Genomic DNA, 20,902 nt, shown 5'->3' on the forward strand with positions numbered 1-20,902 from the left:
GTTCAGGTCCTTATGATTCTCTGGATTTCCTTGATGTCTATTGTTATGTGCCCCTTTTCATTTCTATATTTGTTAATTTGGATATTCTCTCTCTGCCTTTCAGTCAGTTTGGATAAGGATTTGTCTATCTTTGATTTTCTTAAAGAACCAACTCTTTGTCTCATTGATTTTTTTGTATTGTTCTCTTTGTTTCTATTTTATTGATTTCAGTCCTCAGTTTGATTATTTGTTGCCATCTTCTCCTCTTGGGTGTGCTTATTTCTTTTTTCTAGAGCTTTCAGGTGTGCTGTTAAGTTGCTAGCATGAGATCTCCCCAATTTTTTAATGTCTGCATTTAGCACTATGAACTTTCCTCTTAGCACTTCTTTCATTGTGTCCCATAAGTTTGGGTATGTTGTATATTCATTTTCATTGAATTCTAGAAAGTCTTTAATTTTTTTCTTTATTTCTGTCTTGACCCATTTTTCTTTTAGTAGAGAGTTGTTCAGTTTCCATGAATTCATAAACTCTCTATTATTGTCATTCAGCTTTAAACTGTGGTATCTGATAGGATCCAGGGAGTTATTTCAATTTTCTTGTGTCTGTTGAGACTTGCTTTGTGTCTGAGTATGTGGTCAGTTTTGGAGAAAGTTCCATGAGGTGCTGAGAAGGTAGATTCCCTTTTGTTTGGGTGAAATGTTTTATAAATATCTGTTGGGTCCATTTGGTTTGTAATGTCTGTTAGCTCCAGTATGTCTCTGTTTAGTTTTTTTCTGGATGAGCTGTCCATTGGTGGGAGTGGGTTATTGAAGTCTCCCACTATCTGTGTGTGAGAGTCAATATGTGAGATAAGCTTTAGTAGTGTTTCTTTTTCAAACTTGGATGCTCTTTTATTTGGGGTATTGAAATGTGCTCTTGGTGGAGTTTTCCTTTGATGAGTATGTAGTGTTCTTCCCTATCTCTTTTGATTAGTTTTGGTCTGAAGTCTGTTGCATTGGATATTAAAATGACTACACCATACCAGCTTGCTTCTTGGTCCATTTGCTTAGAATATCTTTTTCCAACCCTTAACCCTGAGGTAATATTTATACTTGATGTTGAGGTATGTCTCTTGGATGCAGTAGAAGAATGGATCCTATTTTCATATCCATTCTGTTAGCCTGTGTCTTTTTATTAGGAAATTGAGACCAATAATATTGAGAGATATTCATGACCAATGGCTGTTGGTTTCTGTTATTTTGTTGTTGTTGTTGTTGGTGGTAGTGTGTGTGTGTGTGTGTGTGTGTGTGAGAGAGAGAGAGAGAGAGAGAGAGAGAGAGACAGAGACAGAGACAGAGACAGAGAGACACAGAGAGACACAGAGACACAGAGAGAGACAGAGACAGAGACAGAGAAAGAGGGAATGAAATTCCCTCCTTTTGATTTTATTGGTGTGAGATTATTTCCTGTGTTTTCATGGGTAGAGTTAACCTGTTGTTGGAGTTTTCCTTCTAGTACCTGTAGGGCTGGATTTGTAGATAGACATTGTTTAAATTTGGCTTTATCATGGACTATCTTATTTTTTCCATTCATGGTGATTGAAAATTTTGCTGGGTATAGTAGTCTGGGCTGGCGTCTGTGGTCTCTTAGAGTCTGCAGCACATTTGTCCAGGCACTTCTGGCTCTTAGAGTCTCCACTGAGAAGTCAGGATAATTCTTTTTTTTTTTTTTTTTTTTGGTTTTTCGAGACAGGGTTTCTCTGTGTAGCTTTGCGCCTTTCCTGGAACTCGCTTTGGAGACCAGGCTGGCCTCGAACTCACAGAGATCCGCCTGGCTCTGCCTCCCAAGTGCTGGGATTAAAGGCGTGCGCCACCACCGCCCAGCGAAGTCAGGATAATTCTAATAGGTCTGCCTTTACATGTTACTTGGTCTTTCCCCCTTTCAGCATTTACTAGTCTTTCTTTGTTCTATTTGTTTAGTGTTCTGATTATTATGTGAATAGGGGATTTTCCTTTCTGGTCCAGTCTGTTTGGTGTTCGTTCTGTGAGCTTCTTGTACTTTTATAGGCATCTCCTTCTTTACACTAGGAAAATTCTCTCCTATGATTTTGTTGAAAATACTTTCTGGGCCTTTGAGATGGGAATTCTTCTCCTTCCTTTGTTCCCATTTTTCTTAGATTTTTTTTTCATAGTGTCTCAGATTTCCTGGATGTTTTGTGTCATGAGTTTTTTAAAATTTAACATTTTCTTTGACCAATGTATCCATTTCTTCTATCGTATCCTCAACACCTGAGATTCTCTCTTTTGTCTCTGTTGGTGATACTTGCATCTGTAGTTCCTACTTACCTAGATTTTTCATTTCCAAAATTAGCTGAGTTTGTGTTTTCTTTATTGATTCTATTTCCTTTTTTCTGGTCTTGAACAGTTTATTCATTTTCTTCAGCCATTTGTTTGTGTCTTTTTGGATTTCTTTAAAGGATTTATTCATTTCCTCCAACTTTTTGTTTATGTTTTCCTGGATTTCTTTAAGGAATTCATTAATTTCTTTTTAAAGGATCTCTATCATCTTCATATAATTGGTTTTAAGGTCTGTTTCTCATGCTTCAGCTATGTTGGAATATTCAGGGCCTGCTGTGGTGGGATATCTGGGCTTTAATGGAGATATATTGCCCTGGACATTATTGATTGGCTTTTTATGCTGGTGTCTAGGCATACGGGTATGGGATGATAACAGATCTAGGTGCTGATTTCTCCATTTGTCTTTGTTGGGTGGGTGTTTTGTTCTTGTCTTTCTGTTTCCTCCCTGGATTTTAGGAAAGTATGATGGCTATATATTGCCTGCTCTCCTGGACTGTTTAGCTGGTGTGTTCAAAGGGAATGCCTGGGGGTGTTGGAGGCTTGGAATACTGGGATGAGTTGGGGGAAGGAAGGTTGGTAGGGAAGGTCTTTGGATCCCTTGGGGATGGGGTCAGAGAAGAAAGGGGGACCATGGCAGATTTCCTGCTACAGAGCTGGGGTGAAACCAGGTGGAAGGGTGGATTGGATCTCAGGAGCAGAAGGAGACAGGTGGGTCCACCTTCAGCCTACTTGTTGCCCTGGAAGGAGCAGCCATTGGGTTAGCAGGGGGTGCCTGCTGGGATTAGGGTCTGGGACAAGGCTACAAGTGAGGAAGAGGAAGGTTAGAAGGGGAAGATCTGTGGGATCCATAAAAGATAGAAGCATGGGGACAGGGAAGGCTGCTGAAGGTGTTCTGCTGCAGAGCTGGAGATGAGAATGGGGGCTTGGCTCTCAGGGAACAGAGAGAGGTTAGTGGGCAGCCTACCTGGTTTTCTAGAAGGTATGGCCTGTGGTTTAGCAGAGAATGCCTGCTAGAGTAGGGGCTGGGACAGCAAGTGTTGGGAGGGAAGTTTGGAGGGAGTGGTGTGTGGGATCTACAGGAGATATGGGAACTGGGGAAGGAAAACCCAAGGTAGTGTTCTGTTGCAGCACTAGGGAGGAGACAGGGGCTTGGACTGGAGGGGAGGAGGGAATAGTGAGTCTTCAGTTAGATTACTGTGTTCTCCCCGCCCCCACTCTGTTTGGCTGGTGTGTTCTCACCGAGTGCCTGCTGGGCTTGGAGGCTGGGGTAGATGTGATGAGTTGGGGGAAGAAGGGATGGGGAGAAGATCTTTGTGCTCCCTTGGGGATGGGGGTCAGAGAGGAAAGTGATTCTTGAACGTTCTTGGTGATTTTTACCTAATGGTCTCTGAAATTAGGAAGCAATTTCAAAGACAAAATAAAAAATTTCAGTGAATTCCAAATGATGGTGCCAGGCAATGTGTTCAGTTTCCCCTGTCCAGTTCCACTCAAGGTGAACCAATCCTAACTAAAATAAGAATGACAAATTTGGAAAGAATCACTACAAAATTGAATCCTTGAGACTCGTGGAAAGATTTAATTGGGCGGTCCCCTCTTTCTCAAAGAACTCTCAGTTTGCACATTAGCATAAATATGCATAATTCAAGTTACTATGTATCTTAGGGTTTCTATTGCTGTAAAGAGACACCATGACCATGCAACTCTTATAAAGGAAAACATTTAATCGGGGCTGGCTTACAGTTTCAGAGTTTTAGTCCATTGTCAGCATGGCGAGAAGAATGGCAACATGCAGGCAGATGTGGTAATGCAGAGGGAGCTTCTCAGCTTCTACATCTTGATCTTCAGGCAGCAGAAGGAGACTGTGACACTAGGGCCTAGTTTGAGCATGTAAGACTTCAAGCCCACCACCCTGTGACACACTTCCTCCAACAAGGCCACACCTACCCCAGCAAGGCCACACCTCCTAATAGTGCCATTCCCTATGGGCCCAGCGTTCAAACACATGAGTCTGTGAGGGCCATGCCTATTCAAACCACCATACTATATACTTCAGCAATAAAATCACTCTCTGATTATTTATACTCATGAGGCCTCACTAACCTATGCTAGGGCATATTACCTCTATAGTTACCTTAACATGGAGAGGGAAGGAGTGCTCAGGCTCAGCTGTCCAAAGCGGGTAGGATCGTCTGGAAACAGCTTGATAGAGTAACATATTCTGTAGTGAGAGAGTGACATGTCCAGCCAGCATAGTCCCTTGTTGACATTGTGCTATTGGAGAAATGCTTAAATAAGCAGCTTCAGCTCAAGAGTTCTTTTGGCTCCAAGTGCTGCCATGGAAAGACAGAGGCATACATGTGTCTTTATGTTGACACTAGCCCCGTGGTATGTAAGCTAATATCCTTTCCAAAGCCCTACAATAACTATGTATTTGTTTAAGCTCTTACCAATGTGCTGCAGTGAAGATGTTGACCTCTTGAATTGGCAACAAGACATTTAATAAAATTAGGAGATTAGAAGGAATTCAGAGAAGATATTTTATCCACCCTGCAGTCTCAAAATGCTACTATTCCAAAAAACAAGACAAAACAAAACAAAAAAATCCAGAAAAATGCCAACAATGAATTATTGGACAGCTGGAATTTTGTTTACGTATCTCAGAGAAGCAAGTGTTGAGACTAAAATCTGCCCTGGATAAATACTTGTGGGATGATATAATAGATGGTCTAACAGCTCGAGGTGCGGTGACGAGGTTCACTGAGCTGATATCATTGTGTCTTCGTCATTCTTCTCCAGAATAGGACCTGCTCTGAATTTACAACTGGGGACAACTCTTTTCATTTTATCCTTTTGGAGCCTGGCCCTCCCGACACTAATGGAAGTCTTAGAATCATCAGTTTTGTTGTTTGGTGGGGATTTCAAGGTCTTTGAGTGCCAAACTCCAAATACTAAGCTGTTTTTAATCATTCTTCATTTGGTATGGTGACCTGGAAAAGCATTTTGTCTAAGAACCACCTCCCCCAAACTCCAGAACAAATCTACAAATAAAAAGCTCAAATTCTTGCTTCAAGTTTGAGCTTTTTGCGTCTTCTCTAGTTCACAGCTGCTATTTGGAGCTTCATGGGGAAGAAAGAGTTCCAGAGAGTCCAACCAGTTTTTCTGGGAGTTCCCAATCTTATACACAAAACATTCTCTCTCTCTCTTGACATTTTTCCTTTTATTGAAAATAGATTTTTTTCTCCTATCATATGTCTTATTTACAGTTTCCTTCTACTCCTCCCAGTTCCTTCCCACATCCCCTTCCATCCAGATCCACTCCCTTTCTGTCTCTCATTAGATAAGAAATGGGCTTTTAAGGGGTAATAATAAAACAAAATATAATAAGATAAAACAAAAATGAACACATCAGAGTTGGACAAGACAAACCAACAGAAGGAAAAGAGCCCAAGAGTAGGCACAAGAATTGCACTCTCAGGAGTCCCATAACAACGCTAAACTGGAAGCCATACTATATAGGCAGAGGACCTGGTGCAGATCCGCACAGGCACCATGCATGTTGCCTCATGTCTGTGGGTTCATATGAGCTTTGCTCATGCTGATTTAGTGGGCCTTGTTCTCCTGATGTCCTCCATATTCTTTCTGTCTTTTCTCCTATGGGGCACCCTGAGCTCTGAGGGGAGGGATTTTATGGAAGCCTCCCATTTAGAGCTTCGTGTTCCAAGGTCTCTCACTCTCTGCATAATGTCTGGCTGCGGGTCTCTGTATTTGTCCCCAACTGCTGCAGGAGGAAGCTTCTCTGATGCTGGCCGAGCAAGGCACTGACTTGCTTCCCTAGTTAGAATCCACTTTCTTGTTTCAAAGAACACTTGCCATTTTATTTGCCTGTGACTGCACACTACAGAGTCACCAAAGAGTCCTACCTTTAATCATCATGAAATAGTTTTATGGCTATTTGTTTCCTCATTTGTTTTTTTTCTCTACTTCTCAGATTTTTACTAGTGGATAAGAACGACTTTAACTGATGTTTACTGTTTGGAAGTTGCTACTCCAAATAGGACGGGCTGTCTTCAGACACGATTTCTTGTTTGATGATTACTGTTAACACAACTAACAATTAAAATAAAGTATCCTCGGTGTACCAGTCAGTTTTGACTGTTGACTCGAATGTAGAAAGTCACCGGGGGAAGGGAGTCTCAATGATTAGGTTGGCTCGTGGACATGTCTGGGTGGATGAGTTGTCTTGATTACGTAGGTTCATGTGTCAAGACTCAAACTCAAAAGGAACAGCAACTCCCCCTGGGGTTGTTCTGGACAAGGCATGCGAGCATTCATTCGCTCCTTGCTCTCGACGCCATGCATGTTACTAGTCGCTTCTAGGTGCTGTGCCTTGATTTCCCTTCAGTGATGGGTTGTGTGACAGATTCACCAGAAGTGTGAATCCAGTAAGCCTTTTGTCACTTAAAGTTGTTGTTGTCGGGGTGTTTTTATCACGGTGAAAGGAAAGGAAATCAGGCCGATTCTAACTCATTCTTTAAACAAGACCTGGTAGGCGTATTAATGGAAGCAGAAAGATTCCCCTCATGTTTTAATTCTGCATTCTCCTTAGGTGAGAATTAAACAAATGCCGACTGGCTTTAAGGAGAGGGCAGCAGGTTTAGTGAGCTCAGCATAAGCAAGCTGCCTCCGGAGCCCACCCCTCGTCTCCTTCCCTTTGTACTCAGGGCTCCTCCACACAGGATCTCCACCTGCTGAGACCGGTGGATTCCTGCTGTGCATGTTCCTATCCTCCTGCCGATCCTGAGACTCAACTTTGTGATTGACCTATGTCGTTAGTCAACGGGTTTTTATTCTCATTGAATTTCTACATATTTGATGAGCTCTTTCCCACGGAATGGCTGGTTTCTCCTCCTTCTGGATGTTATAATTGCTCATATACTTTTAATGCATTTTGGAAAGGAAAGAGTGTAGTGCTGAAATGCTGAGTTGGTCATCACGAACTGAAGGAAACTGCTATGTAACCTCTGCCTGGAACAGTCCACACCACTGGAGAACTGTCGGCCTCTGACTATGGGGGGTCACTATTTCCCTGTATTTTTCGCAGGCACTGTGCAGGCCGGCCCCGAGCTAGCGTGGTGGTGTTCAAGAATTCCTGGCCCCTGGGATCAAGGACTTTGCTTAGTCATCTGCTCTTCTGTGGATGGAAACTATGATTTATGTCTAAGGAAATCTGACAAAGAAGGCAGGATCCCTGCCTTAATTAAGTCACATCGAATGGAATTCACAAAGGGATGTCTTTTTTGAGGTTACTTTGCGTAGCGAAGGGATGGTATTCCATCTACTACATTGAACAAATTTCCTTTTTTGTGTTTCAACCGACAGGCTGATTTTATGATTTTTGTATTTCTTTTTTTAATTTAATTTAATTTTATTTTATAATATAATTTAGTTCTACATATCAGCCACGGATTCCCTTGTTCTCCCCTCTCCTGCCCCCCTCCCCTGAATTTTGTATTTCTTTGTTGTTGAATATTTTTCCTTTCAGCAGAGGCTGGGGGATGTCAGTTTCCAGCTCTATCACTCTCTGCCTTATCCCGTGGAGTCAGGGTCTCTCACTCAACCTGAAGTTATTCCACATCAAATACAAAAAAAAAAAAAAAAAAAAAAAAAAATCAGTATTTTAAATTTTAAAAATAAAATAATCCCATTACTGCATTAGTTACCTTTTTCATTACTATAAACAAACAGCTCATAAGAAGTAAAAACCCAGTGGAGGGGGCATTTATTGGGGCTCAAGTTTTGAGGGTTCAGTTCATCATGGTGAGGAGCGGCTTGCAGCTGAACTGGCAGGAAACTGCTTGTTCAACATCTCTGCAGATCAGGAAGCAAAGCATGGGCCTTGCAGGCACTACTCATGCTTTTCTTTTTATTCCGGTTACTCAGGAACCGGAAGCCTGTGAAAGCATGCTACCCACAGTCAGGAAAGTCTTGCCCCCTCGGTGATCTCCGGAAACAGCATCACAAACCCACTCGAAGGTGAACTTCACTGATACTCTGGGCATTTCTTAATGCAATCAGGTTGACAGAGAAGATTAGTCACCAGGCATGCTTTAGAAGGCATCCCAGCTTCAGTCTGCCTTTCCTGATGTTTCCTAGTGACCAATGTTAACTGCCCTTCTAGGCTCACGGGGCATCCCTTTGTCATTTCCTGTAAATACCTGGTAGTCTGTTGTCAGTTTAGCGTATTTTTGTTTACTGATGTTTCCCTTTTCCAGTGTGTGTGTGTGTGTGTGTGTGTGTGTGTGTGTGTGATAAGCTTGTGTATGTGTATGTGTGTTTGCATGTGTATGGGTACTCATGTGTGTGCATGAATGTGAAGACCAGAGATTGATGTCAGGACTCATCATTGATCATTCTTCCATCTTGTTCACTGATGATTTCTCAGTCAAACGCATAGCTATCAGCTATGACTAGTCTTGGCAGCCAGCTTGCCTTGGCTATCCCATCTCCACCATGTATGTGAGTTAATGGCTAGTCTTGGTAGCCAGCTTGCCTTGGCTATCCCATCTCTACCATTTATGTGAGTTAATGGCTAGTCTTGGTAGCCAGCTTGCCTTGGCTATCCCATCTCTACCATTTATGTGAGTTAATGGCTAGTCTTGGTAGCCAGCTTGCCTTGGCTATCCCATCTCCACCATGTATGTGGGCTCTGGGACTCTTCACGCTTTCATGGCAAGTGCTTTACCCCATGGTGCTCTCTCCCCAGTTCTGAGATGAATGCATTCTCTTAACGTAATTTTTTATTGATTCTTTGGGAATTTCACATCATGTACCCCAATCCTACTTATTTCCCAGTCTCCCCATATCTGACCCTCACTCCCTAGCGCCCCCCTAAAAGAAAGTTAAAAAAATTAATTCAGAACAAAACAAAACAAACTACTTGTCTCTTCCATTTTTCCTGCCTCTCCAACAGTTCTTCAGCATGGCCCCAGGTGACAGCGCAGGGCCACTCAGTTCAGCATGGCCCTGGCTGCAGCATGACCCTCATACACCAAAATAACCTCAGGTGGAAGCCTAGACTCTGGGTATCTGCAGAGCCCTTGGTGGTAATGAGCCACGGTCATCAACTCAGACTCTGGCTGCTTGTAGGACCGGGGACCCAGACATGACCATTGGTAGCAGCTCAGGCCCTGATAATACCATGGCCCCGGGTGGTAGCTCAGGCCACTCAGATTGGTGTGGCTCCAATGGCAGCACCACCCTTAGACACTAATATAGCCACAGGTGGCATCCCAGACCTGAGCATCCATGTGGACTTTGGTGGCAACACAGGCCACAGACATCACACAGACCCCTGACTATGGTAGGGCCATGGACCCAGACATGGCCCTCAGCTGCAGCTCAGGCCTGGACATCACTACGCCTCCTGGTGGCAGCATGGGCCACTCAGATCAGCATGGTCCTGGTGGCAACATGGCTCTCGGAAACTAACATAGACTAAGGTGGCTGTCTAGACCCCAGGCATCCTCTCAGTCTTCAGTGGTAACTGAAATCATGGATATCAATACAGATCCTGGTTGCTGCTGTACGGCCTAAGATCTAGACATGGCTCTTGGCAGCAGCTCAGACCTGGATATTGAGATGAATATATTATTAAATGTGTTAAATTTTTAACTGATACGTAAAAGTTGTCTGTATTTGTGGGATACTTTGTGATGTTTCAGTACATGAATATTTACCATACTGAATATTTACCTTCTTTGAAAACATTCAAAATCCTGTCTTCTAATATTTAAAACACACAGCTATAGTTAGTTAAGGGCAAGATGTTCTGGTAAATGTATTTTAAAACACAGTGTGGACACAGGTCCTGTACAGGATGTGGACACTAAGTATCTTGCCTACCATACCTAATGTTTGCCTATTTATTTTCTATATGTAACTTTTGATGTGTTATTTTAATTCTGAAGAAATTTATTTAATTTCTTTTTCTTTTTGGGTGGTTTATATCTTCCCTAAGAAATATATTTTTGTGGCTGGATATTATGGAGGCATTTTTCTCAATTGTGGTTCCCTCCTTTCAGGCAATTTTAGTTTGTGTCAAGTTGACAGAAAACTAGCAAGCACAAATTATACCCAGTATTATATAAAAAAAGTAATGATTGTGCCAAAGTCATAATTGTTTAGGGAATATAACATTTATTTAATATTTAAAAATCAATCAAAAGACTAGCTGTAAGCCATTTTTTAATTAGTGATTGATGGTCAGGGCCAAGCCCATTGTGGGTGGTGCCATCCTTGGGCTGGTGGCCCTGGGTACCATATGAAGGCAGACTGAGCAAGCCAGCAAGCAGCAATCTCTCCATGGCCTCTGCATCAGCTCCTGCCTCCAGTTTCCTGCCCTGTTTGGGTTCCTTCCCTCATTGCTTGTGATGATGAACTGTTATATGTAACTGTGAGTGAAATAAATCCTTCCCTCTCCAAGTTTCTTTTGGTCATGGTGTTTCATGTAAGCAATAGCAGCCCTAATTAAAACAACATGTGAACAGAGAACACTAATGACTTTCAAAGGATATTTTGATTTTCTTAATGCAAGATTTTTGCTTATAGTTTTCTTTTCTTGTAGTGGCTATGAAATCAATTGATTCTAGTCTACTAAAACGAGTTTGTTTATAATTAATTGCTATTATTTCTTCCTTACATGTTGGTAGCATTCACTAGTCAAACTGTACTGGCTTTTTCAAATGTCAAAGCCCATCTCTTTAACATATACAGGATATTCAGTTTTTACATTTCTTTCTGTGTTGATTATCATAATTGTGCCTTTCAAGAAGTTGGCCTAGTCTAGCTAAGAAGTGGAACTTATTTTGCTTTGAGTAAAACAGAAAGGTTAAAGACAAACTCCTTGGTTTCAAATGAAATTACTATAACCCAGGCACCTTGGTTATTGAACCATTTAATAGTTATTCTAGAAGTTAAGTGTAGAATGAGTTAGTGGGTGGGGGAGAGGCCATTAGTAGCCAAGAGCTCTTCAGAACTGAAGGATCCTCTGTCTCAGACTCTCTGACATGTTCTGTCCTGTGTTATTACCCAGCAAGTACACAACTGATATCTGCCAGTCATTCACTATGCACTCCTTTGTAGCACAGCGAAGCACAGCAATGTGAGTTCTTTCTAATGCACTGGGGCTACTTTCTAATAAAAGGATGTTAAATTAATTATAAACACTTTCAACTCAATTCATATGGACACTCTGTAATCATTCATGTGCAATTCTTCATCACAAAACCCATAGGGTGTGAAGTGTTCACCTTTACTAATGGGGTCACCAAGTCCCCTCACAAAGTTAAGTTTATTAGTACCTCATGTTTTGTTTCTAGTTACTGTTTTAGCAAATTTACCAAAAACTTGTAGAGTGTTGAATTTTTCTTCTGTTTCTTCTTGTTGCTTTGTTTCACGTAGTTTTACCCCAACTGTCACTCAAGGGAAAGGCCTGCTTTCTTTTCTATTCACAGTTTCCTTTCTTGGGATCATCACAATGATTTCCTAAAGGCTTTGAAAGATAAATTCATGTTTATTATAGCTTATTGTCATTTAAATCAAACAACTTACAGAAATAAGGAGATACTGTTTTAATTACACTAGCTTCTACTTACTGGAGCAAAGCAGACATATCATTAGGACTGGGGTTTTTAGAATAAAAGGGGGCCAGTGCAACAGTGTCCTCACGGAGGGCAACCATGGTATGCCAGGAGGTTGACCTGGCTAAACCCTGGCAGGAGTTTCAGTTCCTGTTGGGAAAGATGACCAAGTAAATAGTGGACTACTGAGGGAAAGAAAGCAGAGTGAAGAATTCAAGAGAGAGAGAGAGAGAGAGAGAGAGAGAGAGAGAGAGAGAGAGAGAGAGAGCCCAGGGGCACATCAGTGAGTCATGTGAGTATCAACAAGGTACTTGGTTTGCAATCACCAGGACTGCCTCAGCACGTTTCATCTCCTAGGCTACAGGAATCACTATCCAGCCAAGATGGACAAAGATTCTAACTAAAGGTCTGTCTCTGAGAAGAAATGACAGTCCTAAGCGCACATTATTCAAAGAACAAATCGTTGGAATAATACACTGGCTTCTCTTATGATTAAGCATATTCTAGTAATCTAACAGGCAAGGTGGCTTCCTAAGTCTTTGGTAAAACACACACACACACACACACACACACACACACACACACACACACACACACACACATCCAATGCAAAGCATGCATATAATCATCTGTTTACAGATGAAAACAAGGCAAACCCTGTGTGGAAATGAATAGGAAATGCACACTAAGGCCCAGTGTTGATATGTTTCTTTTTAAAATGAAGCAGCATCCACCTGTACTGCAGGTTTAAAAACCAGATCAGGCAATCCCTCTCAACTAGAAAACATCCAAAGAGAGACACCAAGAAAAACGATAAATTCTCACCACTTATCCAAACATCTTGAAGTGAACGGTACAAGATCTTATTTGAGAGTTTTCCAGACTGCACTTTATCAGCTAGAACACACCTCCACGGACAGGCCATTCATAGACTGCCTCTTATTTTCTCACTTCTCTTCCTTCAATGATGTCGTTTTTGCAGATTCATTAAGAGTGTACAATTCTCCCTCTCTGCTCCCTGCTCTCTGCTCTGCTCCCCCACCATCTTTAAAAAAAAAAAAAAAGAGTGTACAGTCCTATGTGCCAGATAGCTAACCGCCCCCCCCAGTTTACTGCCTAAAATTAAATACAAGAGAAAACAAAATACATGACAAACGTCTTTAAATAATATCAATACCCTCTTTTCTTTCCCTATGATATGGAGTCTACATGACAAATCTCTTACTTGAGAGTGGTAAGAACTGTTTTGCTTTGGTTCTGCTGTTTAAATGTGGCTATAACCATCTCCTCAAGTGAAATTTGTTTATTGTCTTTCTTGTCTGACAGTGACTATGGGAGGGTAACTCTACTTCTGAAAAAGTGGGTGTAAGCATTTATATAAGTTTCAGACATTTTCTAATCAACAATGTTTAAGCAAAAGTCTGTGGGAGATTCTGTGTCTGCATAGCAATAGTTGAAGCAAAATTGATGTTTATTTCACCATCTCTGAGTATCCCTTACTCTTTGATATTTATTTGTGATATTATTTTCACTACTTTAAGGTTACAAAATCTTTTTTAATATAAAAATGCAGCTAAATACCCTATCTAGAAAAAAAGGAGGCCACATGGGCCTAAACAAGGGAGTAACTGTTTCTCCCACTTGAGCCCACAATGATGTTGGGGATGACATGCTCAGTGGTGCGTTGCCTAGTCCTTCATTCTAAAATTCCTCTGGCTGATATTGAAACTGGACTTCGGTGCCACTTTTAGCCCCAGCATGCCTTCACATCAGTTTTAGACACCCCCAGCACCCTCACTGTTCATTATCCAAAGCAGACCTCCATAGGTCAAGCCTGCCACTAGGTTGATAGACGTTCCCACTGGGGTCTGTGTGCTTCTTTCACAGCAGGGTTATCTGCAATCCTGCCGCCTCCAGCACCTGTGGGTTCCCCAGCACCTGACAGTCCTCCAGGGTCCCCAGGACCTCCAGCTCCTGCAGGTCCGCCAACACCTGCAGGTCCTCCAACACCCAATGCTCCTCCAGCACCTGACAGTCCTCCAGGGTCTCCAGGGCCTCCAGCACCTGCATGGCCGCTTCCTTAAAGCCTCTCCCTAGGGCAGACAGTGTAGCCATCTTGGAAACTCAGGCCCTGCAGACAAACAAAAGAGCTTACATGAAGCTGGCATACCTCAAGCACCTGAACAAACCCCTTGCAGCAGCAAGAGGGAGGAAGGTCACAGTGGCTGCTTTCATAACATCGATGATCCTGAGCTTAAATTCGTACTCCAGTCATTATCCTAAAGTGCTTTAATTGGAGAGTAGATGATATCATCATCATCATCATCATCATCATCATCACCTCTTCCTCCTTCTCCTCCTCCTCCCCCTTCTTCCTTTTCCTCCTCTTCCTTCTTCATGATTTATTTCTTTGGCTGTATGAGTATTTGCTGGTGCACCATGAGTGAAGTGCCCATGGAATCCAGAAGAGGGCATCAGATCCCTTGGAAAGGGAATTACAGAGCGTGTGAGCTGCCATATGGATGCTGAGAATTGAACCCAGGTCTTCTGGAAGAGCAGCCAGTGTTCTGAACTGCTGAGCCATCCCTCCAGCCAAGACCATATGTTTTTAAAGAGTGTGCTAGCTTGACTGCAATTTTTTTGGTTTTTCTCCAAATTCTTACCTTGGACTTTACACATGGAAGGTCCCAACTGTTTTGAGAGCACATATTTCATCCATAGAAAAATACCCTCTCAATTAATCATAAAAAAACGCTATCTTTCTTCTCAAATGGGGGTCAGGGTGGGGAGAGGGATCTGGAATTTGGAAGTAATGACCAGAAATATCATTCAATAAGAAAGAAAACTGAATACAAGATGAAGTTCAGAGTAGCAGGCTAAGGCTAGATAACCTGGTAAGCTGGTAGGAATTGGAGCTGAAGGGTTTGAGATTTGGGCTTGGATTTGGTATACATTTTCCTTTTGGTCTTTAAAGATATATAAAGGGCAAAAATCTATCAGAAACAACTCAAGAGGTATTTATGGAGACACAGTTTCGCAGAGGTCAGTCCAGGCTGTGTGGTCCTTGGCTTGGGCAGAGCGTCATGGTGGGAGGAGCATGTGCTGGAGGAGAGTGGCGGACTCCACCGCCAAGAGGAAGACAACCAGGAGAGGTATTTACAACACTCAGAGGCATGTCACCAGTGGACAAATCCTTCCAACCAGGCCCCACATCCTAGTGTTTCCAAAACTTGCCAAAATCGAGCCACCAAGTGGGAAGTACGCATTTAGCACGTGAGCCTGTGGGGGTCATTTCATATTGACACCATGACGTGAGCCATGAGAAGCAGGAATAAGTGCTTCTCACATAAGCGCAGAAAGCTTGGTGGGCACTTTGTGCCTGCACTGTGCTGACGCTGTATTGCTTCTCCGAGATGCACTCAGCCCTGTGTCAATCATCCCTACAGCTGATTGTCTGCTGTGAAGACAACTGACTTGTACACTGAAGGATAGTGAACAGGACCTTCACAGGAGGAGCCCCCACCATCGGGAAATCAAGTGGAAAAACTAGGGAGGTGTCATGATGATCAGAGCAGCCAGGCAAGAGAATAGAATTTTGATATAATATGATGTAGTATAACATTGCAATATAATATAATACAACCAATATACTTCTTTTTGGCTTTATTTTTCAATTGGGAATAAAACTCCAGCCTTGGTTCATGTTAAGAAAGTGCTCTGCTGCACTGAGCTACATCCCTAGACCTTAGGCATGTATTTTATGATTAGAAAAATAACACTATTATTTGAAAATGAGAATTTTTAAAAGGTAAAAATTTAAGGAAAAGGATGGTCCATGATCTTACCAGAAAGCTTGGACCTTTAGTGAAACTGAAGCCATCACCGAGCACAATAGGATGCTAGGTCATCGATGCTTGTGTGTTTGTGACTCCTTTGCTGAAACTATATTTTGGCTGAGTTAATTAGTCTGTTTTGACTGCACACACGAAGTGGAAACCACCTTCACTTTAAACAGTGTTTTTGCCCAGTGCTTTCTACTGTATTCAGCACACTTTATTATGCCCAAGTCGCCCAAGTCAGTCTCGCAGCCCTCGGTTCTTCCATGGAATATCCACAAATAGACGCGACATACGCAAGCACCCAAATGATGCATCTGGATTTCTGATTTAGCTGAAAGATGTGTAAAAATGCGTGGAGCCACATCTGAGGAAGGAAAAGAACACATTTTCCCCAACCATCAGTGTGATTTATGATCCCTGAACTGTTTCCCCATCCCTTATTTGAAAATTGGCCTGAGCAAGAATGGAAGAAACCCAGATCTGAGGCTCTGGAGCGCTTGGAACTGGGTATTAGTGGATCAAATGCTTGGCACGGGCTCTGCTGTCAGCACCTCAGGTGTGTAATGCATTTCAAATTTTCAAGAGACGACTTTGATTTTGACATAATTCACACTCAAGTATTTCTTTAGATCAGGCTGAGTAATAGCCAAACACAAAGAAAGATATTACCTGGAACGAGCTATAATACCCTTTCCAATATTTCCAGCTACAGCTAATAGGAATGTAATCTTTCCATGGCTCTGATAAATAAAAACTTAAAAAAATGTTTTTAATGATCTTATCCCTGGTAGGTACCAGGATGACAAGTGGAGCCACACACTTCAATAGCACATAATGATGTTTTGAAAACAGACAGGGGGAAAAAATGAAGGTTTCTCATCCACTTTTGCTGTGCAGTGTGCTGGATACATAGTGCTTGGGAGGCATGGTCTCGCCCCACCTCTCACTGATTCATAGCAAATGAAAACTGAACTCCAGTTTGAAATTCTTTCTCCTGTAACAAAGCTTTCTTCTCTAAAACTGGTCCTGTACTTGTAAGCCCAGGGGAATGTCATCTGTATTTAGAACAGGTCATCATGAAGGTTACTTCCTCCTTGTCCAGTAGTCAACAGGGTGGAAGAGTGGTCTAGCTTGCCTCTGCTCTACGCCTAAAGAACACTAGCTGATCCAGAGATCTGCTCCTAAAAACTCCAAAGGAGTCAGGTAATTATAGCTCCAAAGAGTTTTGTTTGCTAAAGCCCTCACCATTCGAGGTCTTTAGGCTCCCAGAGAAGCCTAAGCAATGGTGGTTGCATCTTGGATCTGGATGATGACTGTTCAGTTATGAGAAAGTGGGAAGCAAGTTGGAGAGAGGCAATCTGAAATAAGTGTGCACGTGTAAGGGCACACAGAACTCTCCCAAGCATTGTCCCAGCCCATTGGTGCCACAATTAACTCCACCCTATCCCTTCTTCACCTCCTCGATAGCTAGCTTTCAAACACTCCCAAGAGTACATCCCTTTTCACATGGCAACCAGGTACCCCAACTTCCCTCACACTATGAACCCCAACCTCCAGTCTTCTAATAACTTGAACCTTAACCTCATGCTGTCAAATATTTCTGGTAAGGTCACAACGGTTGTCTCAAGAAGAGCTGATCAATAACCCAAAAGACCAATTTGGGGCCACACTGGCCGCAATGATCAACTGTTCTTTTCATAGATATTGTAAGTCTATTTAAAATACATTCAGAAGAAATATCCTAGTAAAATGAGATGAGATTAGTGACATCTGCCATAGTAAATCACAGTTCCCCAATGCACTGTGCATAACCAGGCCATTCTTTCCCATATGGACAAAGGGCTTGGCCTGGGTTGACATCTGTAAACCTATTGTATGTACGATAAATGTTAGAAGCCTGCAAAAATTTATAATGATCACATTTCTGGGTAACTGTATTTCCATAAAAACCAATTACCCAGAAGCTTCAAAGTGAGGTGCTATAAGCTCACACATAAAACTCACAGAAGTGACAAACGGAAGGGCCCTCCCGACACACAGTTCTCCTAGAGACACTCAAGCTTCATGGTCAATTAAAACCTGTCTTTGACTCTCACACATATAAGAGGCCAATAAACACATCTAAGCCATTAGTCAGTGTGATTGCAGAGATCGTCTTTGCTTTCTTGACTACCCAAGGTGTAATTCAAGCGGAGTGAACACTTTTGCTACATTTGTATAAATCAAACCCCTGGTATTCTGAAGTATACCCATGAGACGGGGGTGGAGCTTAGTGGCTGTGTGTTTGTGCTTGCCTGCCATCTGGGAGACTCTCAGTTCTGTCCCTAGCATGGCAAAAACAGATGAGTGAACGGATGACTAAGCAGATAAAGGGCCAAGGAGATGGTTGAATGTGTCAGAACACTTACTTTCTTGTCTGAGGACCTGAGTTTGAATCGTAGAACCCTCATACCTGATTGTAACCCCAGATGTGGGGTGGGCAAAGGATAAGAGGACTGTTGAGTTGCCAGCCTAGGTTCAGGTTCAATGAGAGACCTTGTCTTAAGGCAGAGGTTCTCATCCCTCCTAATGCTGCCACCCTTTAACACAGTTCCTCATGGTGTGGTGACCCCCAACCATAAAATGATTTTTGTTGCTAGTTCATACCTAATTTTGCTACTATGATGAATCATAATGTAAATAAATATTTGATACGCAGAGTATCTGATCTGTGACCCCTGTAATAGGCTGTTAGACCCCCAAACCTGTCGTGACTCAGGTTGAGAACCTGAGTCTTAAGGTGGAGTGTGTTGAGGGGGACACCCAACATCTCCTTTGGCTTCTGCCTACAACATGGGTGCATACACCGCAATACACACCTTTCCCCCTAACAAGACACACACACACACACACACACACACACACACACACACACACACACACACACACACACATACACTCACGCACACACAACACATACACAACACAAAAAGAGAAAAACAAGTAAGAGGCCCAGCAGGATTCAATGTTTAGACAGGACTTGACCTGGGAGGTGGTGCTTTGGTTTCTTTCCCTGTTTTTTGTTCAAGTCACCGACACACTCTGTAAGACTCTTCAGGGCTGCTGGGCAGTGGCTGCCACAGCAGAGGATCCAGCCAAGCCCCTGAGATGAGAGAAATGGCCCTGATCCGATGACACACTGAGTGTGATCAGCAGTGTATTCCTCAGCAAAGTGTCAGCGGTGCTCACAGGCTGAAGAGTATCAATGCTATGTTTGCCTTTTTCCAAATCCAGGTGTTCGAGGAGAAAACAAAACACTCCATGGCTTCCAGGATCTGGACCAATGTTTACAGCTGGGCACTGGTGTTTTTTTGTTTTTGTTTTTGTTTTTGTGTTTTTATCCAAATACAGACCACTCTGTGACCATGGAGGAAAGAAGAGTATTTTGTAATCAAGTCAGACTGCAGAAAGACATATATGTTGTCAATGCCACATGACATGATGTGATCAGATATCCCCATCCTGTCCACTATGAGCAGCTACCACTGCCTTATTAATTGCAGCCCGAATCTCCAGCTTTCCCCTCTTCTGATTAAGATTTACTGATGTGTTTGATCATCATATCTCCATTTGCTGACAATATCCTCTCTAGAACAAGTTTTCAATTCTTTATATTCTTCCCCCAATCAACACAATAAATCCTTTTTTTTTGTTTTGTTTTGTTTTTCGAGACAGGGTTTCTCTGTGTAGCTTTGCGCCTTTCCTGGAACTCGCTTTGGAGACCAGGTTGGCCTCGAACTCACAGAAATCCGCCTGGCTCTGCCTCCCGAGTGCTGGGATTAAAGGCGTGCGCCACCACCGCCCGGCCAATAAATCCTTTCTAATAGCTGCCCATGGTGCGTGTTTTCCCTCATAGTAGCTGTATGAAGCCATCTTACTGCTGCTGCCTTCCTATCAGCTCTAGCTAGAGGCATGGAGACATCCCTCTCGTCCTTAAGGGTTAAACCTTGGGAGTTTCCATCTTGCAAAAGGAGGGTTGGATTCTCAGTCTGAGCTTGGATAGGGCCCCTGGGAGTACAGGAAGCACCTAGAACAGGGGCCATGAGGAAGCTGGAGGACTCTTGGAAGGGGAGATGTTTCTTCAGGATGCCTTGTTTCTTACCAGCACCCCCCCCACCCCTGATTGTCACCCTCTGGGGATAAGAAACCACATTTTTCTTAAAGTAGTTCATGCAGTTCCAAACCACAACTAAAGAAAGTTGTGAAAGATGTTAAATTAGTTCAGAAGAGCATTTGCAATGTATTGGGAATCCACAAGATTTCAAAAAAGAAAAGTCAGAAAAGATGGGATGGGTGTTCCCAGAGAGACTCTCCAGGGATCCCTGAAGAGGTACCCCTACCCTGGAAGAGGAGAGGGAGGGCCTGGTGCTTGCTGCACTCCGGCTCAGAGGATGTTTGGGTTGGTACAATTTCTGCACTTCTTAAGCAAAATCTTTGTAAATCCATGGCCTTATTTGTACTCAGAGGTGTCTCTTACATTGTTTTAATAGCATATTGAGATACCCATGAAAGGGTGCTTCTGAGAAAACGGAAATAACAAACACTTGCTCCCCCCAAAAGCACAGTCGTGTGGACTAGAACACCAGGACCAAAATGATGGTGTTCCTGCAGCAGCATTCTGTGGCATCCCAGGCATGACAGTCATGTTGTTCTTCTTGATTTAGGTCTCAGTGAAGACTTGTGTCTGGGAGAGCCTCCTGGAGCATCTCCTATTCATCCAGCTTTGGGGAATCACTGCTGGTTTGGACTTTGAGACATTGCCTTCTTTCAGTTGCTCAGCTGTCCTGGGTAGAAGCATTCTGTGATACTGCTGGGGCACTCATCCAGCCGACCATGTGGCATGCCACCCACTCCTGGCTGAGGAGCGGTGCAGGTGAAAGGACTGGATGCCTGGGCTAGTGTTCTGCTAGAAGAGCTGAATCTGAGTTAAGACATTCTGGAACGCATGAGCAGGTGTACCAAGACCTCTTTCTGTGGGGTAGATATCCAGTCCCAGTTATTCTTATTCCTCCCCCTTCTCCTGAAGTCAGGAGATGAAGTGGAACAAACCCTTATTTTATGATGAATGCCC

Source organism: Peromyscus californicus, unplaced genomic scaffold (assembly GCF_007827085.1).
Source record: "Peromyscus californicus insignis strain IS unplaced genomic scaffold, ASM782708v3 Scaffold_12__1_contigs__length_115047231, whole genome shotgun sequence".
NCBI lineage: Eukaryota > Metazoa > Chordata > Mammalia > Rodentia > Cricetidae > Peromyscus > Peromyscus californicus.